This window comes from Saccostrea cucullata, unplaced genomic scaffold, assembly GCF_032062105.1.
Source record: "Saccostrea cucullata isolate Sc308-1 unplaced genomic scaffold, CSIRO_AGI_Scuc_v1 ctg1523, whole genome shotgun sequence".
Taxonomy (NCBI): Eukaryota; Metazoa; Mollusca; class Bivalvia; order Ostreida; family Ostreidae; genus Saccostrea; species Saccostrea cuccullata.
This window is the reverse complement of record NW_026925049.1, coordinates 244,129-255,098: the sequence shown is the minus strand read 5'-3', so window position 1 is coordinate 255,098 and position 10,970 is coordinate 244,129. Positions and strand designations below refer to the sequence as shown.

Here is a 10,970-nt window from a genome sequence, read left to right as displayed (position 1 = left end):
AAAAATAAGGCTGAATCAATTGGAGAAAAAGAGAAAATCCCAGGAAATAATTTTCCCAGTAAAGAGTTTCCATGAAGAAAATAGCAGAAAAGATTTAGTAAAAAAAATTAATACATCATGTAGATGAGACTAACATTAAAAACTTTCTTTCCATAAAAAAAAGCATTGCCAACCGAGGCGAAGCTAGCCTCGGTTGTTTGTCTTTATATGAAAATTTTCAATCTTACGCTCAACAACTTGTAGTATTTTATATTATATTGAATTGCAAATGCTTGGTGTTTTTGTGGTGAAAAAATGAGGCATTTCCCGCGAAATCTGAAAACTTTGCTACAGTGATGACTTTTGAATTTGATTAACTTTAATCAACTTACCACCAGTATGAAAATCTTCTGCGTTTTGTATGATAAAGTTGTCCTCATAAACATCTATTTCTACTAACTTGGCACCTCTGTGTGCACAGTAATCCTGTTTAAAGCAAAGGCATATTAATGATTTGGAAATAACATGTATTGCCCTGTTAATGGACTTAAATGGACTTAAAGGCAAACAAAGAAAACTGTGTTCTTTAAGGTATTCATTAACAAACAGGTAATAAAATAAAACTAGGGCATTTTAATGATCACTTAATATTAGAAAAGATTCTTAAATTTATGCTTTACAGAGTACTTTTTGTTTTGGTAAATTTTGTTTTGAACGTTTTAAGCAATAGATTCAAATTCCATTATCTGTTTGAATATCAAACAAACGTAGATAACTACGATTACTTTTATTTTAAGATTATCGTTAAGACATTCGTACACGCTGTCGTTTTCACTCATTTTTCAAAATATAGGGCGAGCTTTGAGTACTTAGCTTTTTTACCGTCAAAAGTTGCTTTAAAACAGTGAAAACTACTTCCGAAATGATGTCTATCAAATTTGCTATGTGTCTTAAAGTCAATCTTAAATCATCAAATATTACTTATTGAAATTTGGCAAACATTACAGAATTTGTTATATTTTTTGTTTGCAAAGACGGTACCCATATTTGATGCACATTATATAATAGCATCTATTAATTTAAAGAATAGATGCACTTATTTTACGAGGAAAACTTTGTTGCTGCTATATGAGTTAGGTTAGCTAGAATATAAATTAGATCGGGATCGGGATATCTCAAATTCTCCCTCTTTGCCCTTGATCCAAAAACGAAAGGTACACGAATTTTGTAGCAGACAGAACTTTTAAAAAAATATGCTTTCAATCACAATTGTTTCTAAATTATTTAATTGAATATTATCGGCAAATACCTGATTTGATGATTAGATGCATGGATGGATTATTCTTTTTTGGAAAAATGCGAGATTTTCTTGGATTGAATTTTCCAAAATTTGCTATGTCGGCATACATGTGGCGTAATTTGTATTAAAACTTGTTTATGTTTCAGTTTAACAAGCAAACATATACAAGATTAAGGAATATTTTTTATTATGTTTTTAAATTAATTATAATTGAAAAATAAAAATCCTGTATAAAAAGAATGGCTTAATATAGCAGTCAAACTGATCAAAACATTATAATCGGTGTAGATCAATTTTGGCAGGCTTTATTCAATTGAGCATTCTCAGTGTATACAACAACGGTATTTTTAAAATGCATTTTGCATTAAAGTGCATGAATTCTGTTTAAAACACAAAGGAGGGGGGCTCAGAAGCAAAGTTATAACAGTTACAGCTTTGATGATTAACAGGGAAACATCAAATATTATAAGTTACAAGGGTAATGTTGGCCATAAATCAGGCTTTATGTTATTATCATGCAGTAGAAGCTTATTTCCTATTTGGCGGATATTATGCCCTCCACAGTAAACAACACAATCAACCAACAGGACAAGCCAATGCTTTATTTCGAACTTAAAATGCACTCTTGAAATTAAATTCAGTGCTTCTCGAGTGTATAATAACTATTTGCCACTTGGTTCCTTTTGGCAATCACATAGATTTCATCAAATTTATTGCCTATCAAAGGTAGCTCAGTTGCTCTTGATGAGCTATATGCTAGTTATTTTTCTTTTTTTAATTAGTCATACAATGAATTTGACAGTATAAGCTGACTCGAGGGTACTCGCTTTAGCATTTTAGGGATAATTTATTCTTGTTCACGCATTCTTCACTTCTAAGGCTATTACCATTAGAAATAAAGGAATTGATAATTTTATTTATCTGGGGTTTGGGTAAATTAGGGAATTAGATTTGTAAATTAAGGAAAATGACTAATTGTTGCTCAATTCATGATAAAGAATACAATCTGCTGTATTCTATAACCAGTTGCTTAAATAATTAATTCTCTTCTTTTAGCTATGGTAAGTATGTAGGTGTTCTGTGCGACCCAGAAAAAAAAATAACTGGATCATGTAATATCAATTATTCTAATTCTCTCAACTACTGTCAAGGTTAATAAATAAAAGCCACTTTAAATAAAAGGGATTTGACAATTAACAAAATATACTGGTAAAAATATTGCGCCTTAATACTTGTGTTTACTTGAAAGTGTGTCTGCCTTTTTACACATATCTGCATTTTAAGTTTATCAGTGGATTCCTGTTTTCAGCTAAAGCATTTCTTTACATAAGTAGTTTTATTTAAAATAATTCATATAAGCTATTCTTAATAATTTTATTTTATTGGTTAGAGCTTAGAGTTCATGGAATACTTACATCAGATAGAATACTAAAACACCAGGGTTGAAAATATTACTGAAATTAACTTAGGACATACAAATTCATAATACATAAATAGGGGAGAAACATGCAATTCATTCAATTTTGGGGAATAAAGGGGAATTTTATTGCCCGACAATAAGTGTCTGACTCTTAGGTTGGAAATTGATGTCTTTGAGAAAAGTATAATTTGGATAGGATGTTGAGTAGAAAATTGTATTATGCACTAACTAGGGAGAGCTGCTATGGTGCTATCATGACATAGGAGTATAACAGATTTGGGAGTATTTACATGTATTAATAAGATTTATTATATCAAGATCCAGTGTACCAAGGTTATCTAGTCAAGTACACATAAATATAAACTAATCGTACATGTAGTATGGGTATTTTAATGACTTAGGCATAATTTTGGATCGGTTTCAGAATTTTCACAAAAAGCCAATTATTGATAAGCCAGAAGGCAATTATTTAAAGGACTTTAATTTTGGATTTGATTTCATTAGCACCACCTGTTTTAATATACAAAGATCAGGCCAATTAAGGTGATGTATTTTACAATGGCAATTTTCTTCGGTCTTAAGTATTGTGATCAGACATCTTAGCTTGATAAGCATGATATAAGCTCATAGATTTCATTCAAGATACATCAATCAGAGAGTAAGTTTAATTGCATTAATTATCCTGTATTCAACAAAACAGTGGAAAACCCTAGTTATAAGATCCCCGTGTAGAAACATTCATAAATCCAACCTATTGGAATTTCACCAACAGCCTCCGTCAGGGAATAGTTGTAGGAAAATACAAAACTATTGTTATAAATGAATTAGAAATTAAAGTATTTGTCAAAATTTTCCACTAATTATATTAGATTCATGCCATTTAAACATATCATTCATTCAGAATCAACAGACAAAATTCTATTTTTCAGCCACAGGCTTTAAAGTTGAAATGATTCACATTAATTGAACAGTACTTTTAGGTGATAACTGGTTCAGTGTATAATGGATTAAACCTTTATTAATAAGAAAGTGCTTCCTTAAGATCACACTTTCAATTTTGGTGAATTAAAAAAAAATTTTAATTTGTTTTATTCTCCATACATATTAGGAAAGTGATATGCAGTATTGTTTGTAATTTAAGAATAATGCACTGTCAGACAAGGGCAACACAATAATTTTAATTTTTCTAACTACAGGGATAAGTTAAATACATGTAATCATGTATTCTTGCAAGCCATTTTGATAGGGGAAAGGGGTTTTGCTCTGTGTATGAGCCATTTATTAGTAATATTTGTCCTGTTTCTGTCATATTTCTAGGTAGAGAAGTTACTCTATTATCTTAATAGATATATTATAATATTATGTAATTGACATTAAGTCAACTTTAAAAAGTACTATATTCCTGGCACATATAATAAAGTAGCTAGAAATATCCAGTTTATGATGTACAGGCTGCTCAGTTATACAGATTAGTTTGGTTGAAAAAGCAATAAATAATAGAATAGAGTTAAGAACTCCAAAAAATAGAATTAAAATATGATGAGAAGGATCATTTTCTGTTTTATTATAAACATTAAAAAGACGGCATATCAAGTATTATTATCAAGTATACTTTCAAGATCCCATTTGGAGTCATTGTTGGGAGTTACATATTACATGTGAGCACTATAAGCCTGGAGAGGTAATTTTCTTAAAAGCTAACCTATAATAATACAATTAACATGATTTATTCCCAAAGAAATCTTGCACGGTAAGTAAAGTAGGTTTTATCTAGTAGAGTGTTGCTTGAAACCAGCCAGAGTAAATTCATACATACTCCTGTTGAAATGAGAGGGGTTGCATGATCAGGATCTGCCATTTTTGTGATGGGACAATATTTTGTCTCCACATAATTTTTTCTTAACATATTGGCACATATAATTCTTCATCTTTAATATATATTATTTTGCTATAAAATAATCCAGTGTAAGCTAATATATATTAAATTTTGCTTAAGTTCTCATAACTTTACACATTTAAAAAACATCAATTGAATCAAAATTTTCTGTCTACTCATTATACAGAAGTATTAAATTTAGGAGGGATGGGGGGTCTCGAGTTATTTTCAAGGGGATTATTACTGTTTCCCAAGTAAATAGGTTAAAATTAGGGAGGTTGGTCGTGGGTCAGTTGAATGCGGCTTCCCCATTTTATGGAGTGACCGAAACCTATGGATTCCAAAGGTTTCGGCCATGTGGCGTTTGCGCCGAGCCATTCAACTGATGCTATAATTCATTGTGCTGCTGCTGCTTAAAACAAACTCATTTACTGTGAAAATGTGTGCTGCTTTCAACAAATTCATGAATTGGTCTGCTTTGCTTACTTGAAACAAACTCAGTTGCTGTGCAAAATGTGTACTGCTTTCAACAAATTTCATGCACAGTGCTTTGCTTGCTAAAATATCCTTTGTAACGTTCGCGGTTTGATAACCCGGAACGATAACTACAATATACATGTAAACTTGTAAAGTTTATTTAAAAAAACATGTACATAAAATAAAATTGTAAGGTTAATTATCGTTCGCGGTATACCCGGAACGGCCATTATTATGCTTATTATGCTTATTATATGTACATGTGAGATTATGCTTTCATGTTGCTTGCTGCTGCTGCTGCTGCTTGTTGTTATTTGGGGTCGCCCTTTTACGCTTGGCGACCCCCTGCTGCTTTAAATATGCCACGACCAACAAACGCCAATATCAAAATAAACGTGTATAAAATCATGTTTGTTTTCTTTTCCTCTATATAAATAATTTTTTATCATTGAAATCTGTATTGTATGTCATACAGTTCAGGACATTATTTACTGAACAGCCCTCGTATGTAGCAACTTATCAATATCTTGCATATGTCTTCCAGTTAATTCGATATGCAAGGATGTACATGTACACCACGTATGAACAATTTAAGAAAGGGGACAAGCTACTGACAAAAAAGTCGATAAATGCTTTATGAACTATATTCTGCAATGGTCAGCAAATATTTTTTTTCTTTTTTAAGATTTAAGTACTTACAAAGACAAGTCATCGATCAAAAAAGAGAGGTAAACTTACCCACGCACTTTGCCAGTTCATTGGAAGGTGGGTGAGGAAAAGATAACAATTTGCGAAAAATCCCCTCCAGTTGTCTGGACAGTAGGCCTCAACATATCTTATTCCTTAAAATGAACTAAAAGTATTAAAACACGATTTAAGTTTCATCTGAAAAGAAAATTCAATTCAAGAATTTCTGGAACTGAAAGTAATTCATCCAGATATAATTGTCCACTCCCCAGCATATAACTCTGATATAAAGAATAGTTTTATGATTCCAATGCACATTTACCTAAATATGTAGCTAGAGCCAGAGATATGATTGATATTCGGAAAATCATTCGTATCCCTTTTTTTTCTTTAGTATATACACTAGGTGCCCTTTAAAGATATGAGTAGAGGTCAGGTTCATGATGTCAAAGGTAAAATTATATATGACATTAATGCCCTTAAAAGATAAGTTTTTATTTTCAAACACCAAATCTTAAATCGGGGACTACTTCGAGAGTTGTTCGAAAGTTGGTGGACGGTCTCAATCTTCGTTATATTACTCAATAGAAATTTAAAATAAGCACAATATAATATGTAAAATATTTGTAAAGTTGAATGTGTAAAGTGTGATTCCATGAATTCCATTCGATATAGGAAACATCAATTAACTTCATTAATTTCTGCTGCTCCGTTAGGTTCTAAAACATCATTATTTTTTGTCTTTTTTCAATACGGACTGCCTATCTTCTCAAGTTGATTTCTTCTTCAACCAAGCAAAATATCAAGTCATAATTTGGCTTCTGATTCCGCTTCAGACAATTCTGAATTATTCTAGGCTGTTTTTCTTTGTTGTTTTTCATTTGACAGAGAGAATAACTACATACATTATTTAGTGTATTTGTTTGTAACTTACTAAATTCTGACCTGCTCCACGACCAGATTTGTGCATTTATTAAAATCCAGATAAGTTTTAAATAAATTGTGATATTTAAAAAAAATTACTCCAATAATTTGAATTTATTGTTAAATAGTTTTATCAAATTTAGATAACATATGACGTCAAATAAAAAAATATATGAGAGATGTCCACGAACTTTTCGTACAACCCTCGTAGTAGCTTTAATAAAAACATCTATTGTAAATACTGTAATCTCAACCATTCATTCAAAATTAATCATTTTATCTTATCATTGTTATTAATGATTATATATATATATATTTTTTTTTTAAATAAAAAAACGTGTATAACTGCAAATTTTGTAAAAAGTAAATTCATTTTGGAATTTCAAAAAATATTGTGTAGTAAATGAATCATAAAAGTTTAAGATAAATATGGAATATTTTGAGATTAAGGCATAAAAAATCTCTTTAAGACAACATCCCGTGATAACACATTAAATTAGATATTACAAAACTGTAGTTGGGATAGTTTAGTATTGAAACAAAACCTCATGATTACATCAATAAATAAGATTGAAGTTTGAAGAGTGTTCTTATCTCAATTAGTTACTTAGTCTAAGGCAGAGATAAATATTCTATCAAACATGTGATAATTTGACCTAAAGTACTTCAATCCTTAAACAGACGACCTTTCTGAGGACAATGCCATTTTATTTTCATTCCCTCTTACTGCTTATTGCTAGTATTCAAGGTAAGTAACGAGGACGTATAACATTCTGTATCATTTGTCTTTTTTAAAAGCTGGACTTATTTTTAATTGTGTAAATAGATGTTCTTAAATACTGAATATGTTATACGACTATACTGTTTATCATTTAATTTTGAAAAATTGAACTCTTAGATTTACTAACATGTACCTTGTTATTGGTTATTTACAAAATTGTTTTAAAAATTGTAAATAAAACATTTTAATGTATAAGTACAAAGACGTACTTCGAAGCTGATTTTAAAAATAATGCTGAAGTGTTTGATTACCAGTACCGAAGTTGTTTTTTGAGATAAAGTGTCTTCAAACAATTTATATCCATTGATACTTCCTGCTCCCCTTTATTCACAATCCTATTCTTTATTCACAAAATAAAAGGTATTGTTACAGAAACTTTCATATCATATAACATCTAGGCCCTTGCCTTCGGTTCGACTTTTGATTGGGCGAATATAAAAGGGGGCGAACTCAAATTACATCTCATAATTTCTTAAACAGAACTTAGATTAGGCGAATTTTAAACGGGGCAAAATTGTTCACAAGTTCAAAACGGCGAAAATAACACGGGGTGAAAATAACCCTGTAAACAGTAATTTTATGCTGAACGTGATGACTTCAACGTTTCGTTTTCCAATATTTCTTTTATATGGTCCATTATCACTTGCTTATTGTGTTTCTCTTCTTCACTTGCTTATTGTGTTTCTCTTCTTCACTTGCTTATTGTGTTTCTCTTCTTAGGTGAGTTGTTCGCAAGAGCATGCTCTAGATACAATTATTTTTAAAATAGGGCAAACTAATGAAATGTAAAATGAAGTTTGAAGAATATCAATAATCTCCTTTCAAAGTCAACACTTAGCAACAGTAATGGTTACAAGAACCTTTTCAGGATATACAGCCTATATATGTCCTTAAATAGATTGTCGATTGACATTTTCATACAAATCAATGAGCAATATTTATTCACACTGATTTTTTTTTTTATGGATTTTTCTGTTTGCCTGATTTGTACTAGCAGTAAACGGCAGGTGTTTCAGGTCATTTCGGGATGCTAACACTTCCATGATCCCATATAGCATTAAGAGTTTTAGACGCCCGTGAATGTTCTGATCCTAAGAGCTAAGTGCATTTTATGCATAATGTGGCCCTGTCCTTATAATGATTAAAGTGTCATACTCCTTCCATTTCATATATCAAAATAAAGAAGAAACTTAGTACTTACATTTCCTATGATTCATTTTTTTAGAATCTTTATATTGGAAATTAGTCTTTGAGAATATGTAATGTTTTTAAAATTTGACTCCTCAGCAAAGAATTTAAAATGAGCACAGCTCACGATCCAAAAAAAAATATGTTTCTTTTTCATCTTCCGAAACAGATATTTCATTTTGTGCTCTATATGAAATAGTAAAATAGTGAAATTAAATACTTCAAATTTAGGCCATTTTCAAAGGAATATAGAGAATATTGGGAAAATGATGCAATTTATGACATCATTATGGATTGACCAGACGGAAATTACTACAAAGTTTATGGTTACCAACAGCTCAAGAGATAAATACTGAATTTTCAACCATAACTGAGCAGTTTTAATTTTTAAGAAATTCTTAAGACCATAAAGGCCAGAAATGGCCATTGCTCTTTGTTTACTAGATTTTTTCAGCTTTACTTCCGTTCATGATCTTCATATTTCATTACAACAATTTGTTTTAATGTATTCCATTGAGTGAATCAATAAAATATGTCAAACCCGAAACAATTTTGTAAATCATATTGATGTTAAGATATTTTTTATTTACGATTATGCTCTATTATAACTTAAAGAAAGAAAACTCTCTCAAGACGTGTGTACATAACTAGGCCTACAACAATATAACCAACATGATAAAACAAACGTTTTGTTCTGGTTTCTTGATAGCATCCTAAATTATAACAAATAACAAGTAATGCAAAGCCTATACCAGTTCTGCACATTAATTGCAGCCATATGTATTTGAAATCCAATTTTTCTGCAAATTTTAGATTTTCACTTTCCTCAAACAGAAGAAAAAACAGCAATCCATTTTTTGTATTCGAAATATAGTGTCCTCATTTAGTGTATCCAGGTAAATATTTATTAATTGTATTTTACATTTACAGGTGTATTTACTTGTCAGAGTGGATGGGTGAGCTACAATTCCAGATGCTATCTATTTGTTTCAAATACAAAGTCCAACTGGAACGGTGCATTAGTAAGCAGTTGGTAATCTTTTTAGTGATTATTGAAATATTTGTAGTTTGTAAATGATCATTTGGTAATTATACATGGATTTTTGTGTGGATTTTTATTCAAGAACATTGTTATGAACAGTTCACTATAAAGCACAAAAGCTGAAAATTCCATCATAGATGTTACAGTAAGATGGAATATTTTGAAGTGCAAATTTATGCATAGCTAGTATATTCTGGGTAGTATATAACTGTAATATAATGATCCTCTTGAAGTATACATAAAAATATACGAAACTGATATTGTACATAAATGTAACATATCAAAAAGTATAGGTTAAATGTATGATCTTTGTGGTACGTGTTCTTTACTTCTGGGCTCTTTGTAGTGTTGTCACTGTATTATATGAAATATGACAAAATATTCATAAGGAAAGCTTTGATTTTATGAAAGTATTACTTACAGCAAGTTTGGAAAAAAAATATACGGAGGGATCTTTTTCGTGCCAGCACCAGTAGTGCTACACGGGACCTCGGTTTATACTAGCTGGATGTCTCATTCGAAGGACCGATCTCTACATCCCACAGTGGGATTCGAACCCATGACGTAAAACTCCAACGAACGTGGATTAAACAATAATAATTTAATTTCAGTTGTAACGATTCATTTGATTGGTTAAACAGTTTTATCCATTTTGTATAACATAACTTGCCTACGTCACAATGAGTTACATCGAAAAACGTATTGCTCCGCTTGACATTAACTTTCAAAATTTGCTATATTAGAAGCCTTTTACCGAAGGAAAAAAATGGAAAAATTGTCTCATTGTCTACATAGAAATTAAATTATAATGAATGAAGCTTATTTCAACTTCGCTTCGCGGTTTATAAAGCGTACACTGCCCCAAGTTATGTTATATCGTATAACAAAAGTTGAAATAAGCTTCATATCTTAAATTACGTTTATATTTTGTAGCAATACTGCTTTTCTAAGAATTCTACGATAACAGAGATTGAAGACATTGCAGAGGATCACTTTTTAACACAATTCATACGCCTCAATATCCACAATGGTAAGATACAGGATTTTGTTGCAGCCCGGAGGGCTGCTCTATACATATAAGTTTTAGTGTTGGTGTATGGGAATTGAGGTGGGAGAAGTTATTCAGAATTATTGGTTTTCTAAACATTAAAAAGATTATAATCAAAATGCTCTTTTCCTTTATGAATTTCGAGATACATAATATGTTTACTTCCATAAAGATAATCTGTAAAAATATATATGTTTTCCATATTTAATACATAAATTTGCTTATTATTTACCAACAAAGAAAAAATT

At 30.6% G+C, this 10,970-nt stretch overlaps 1 long non-coding RNA gene across 1 annotated transcript; it reads right to left on the bottom strand.

Annotated features, from left to right (window-relative positions):
• Positions 1–376: 376 nt before the first annotated feature.
• On the bottom strand, positions 377–6,140 carry LOC134267911 (uncharacterized). Its single transcript, XR_009992252.1, has 3 exons — positions 6,062–6,140; positions 5,791–5,894; positions 377–465 (listed from the first exon to the last, which is right to left on the bottom strand). It is a non-coding gene; the product is annotated as an uncharacterized LOC134267911 (long non-coding RNA).
• Between the last annotated feature and the right edge of the window lie 4,830 nt (positions 6,141–10,970).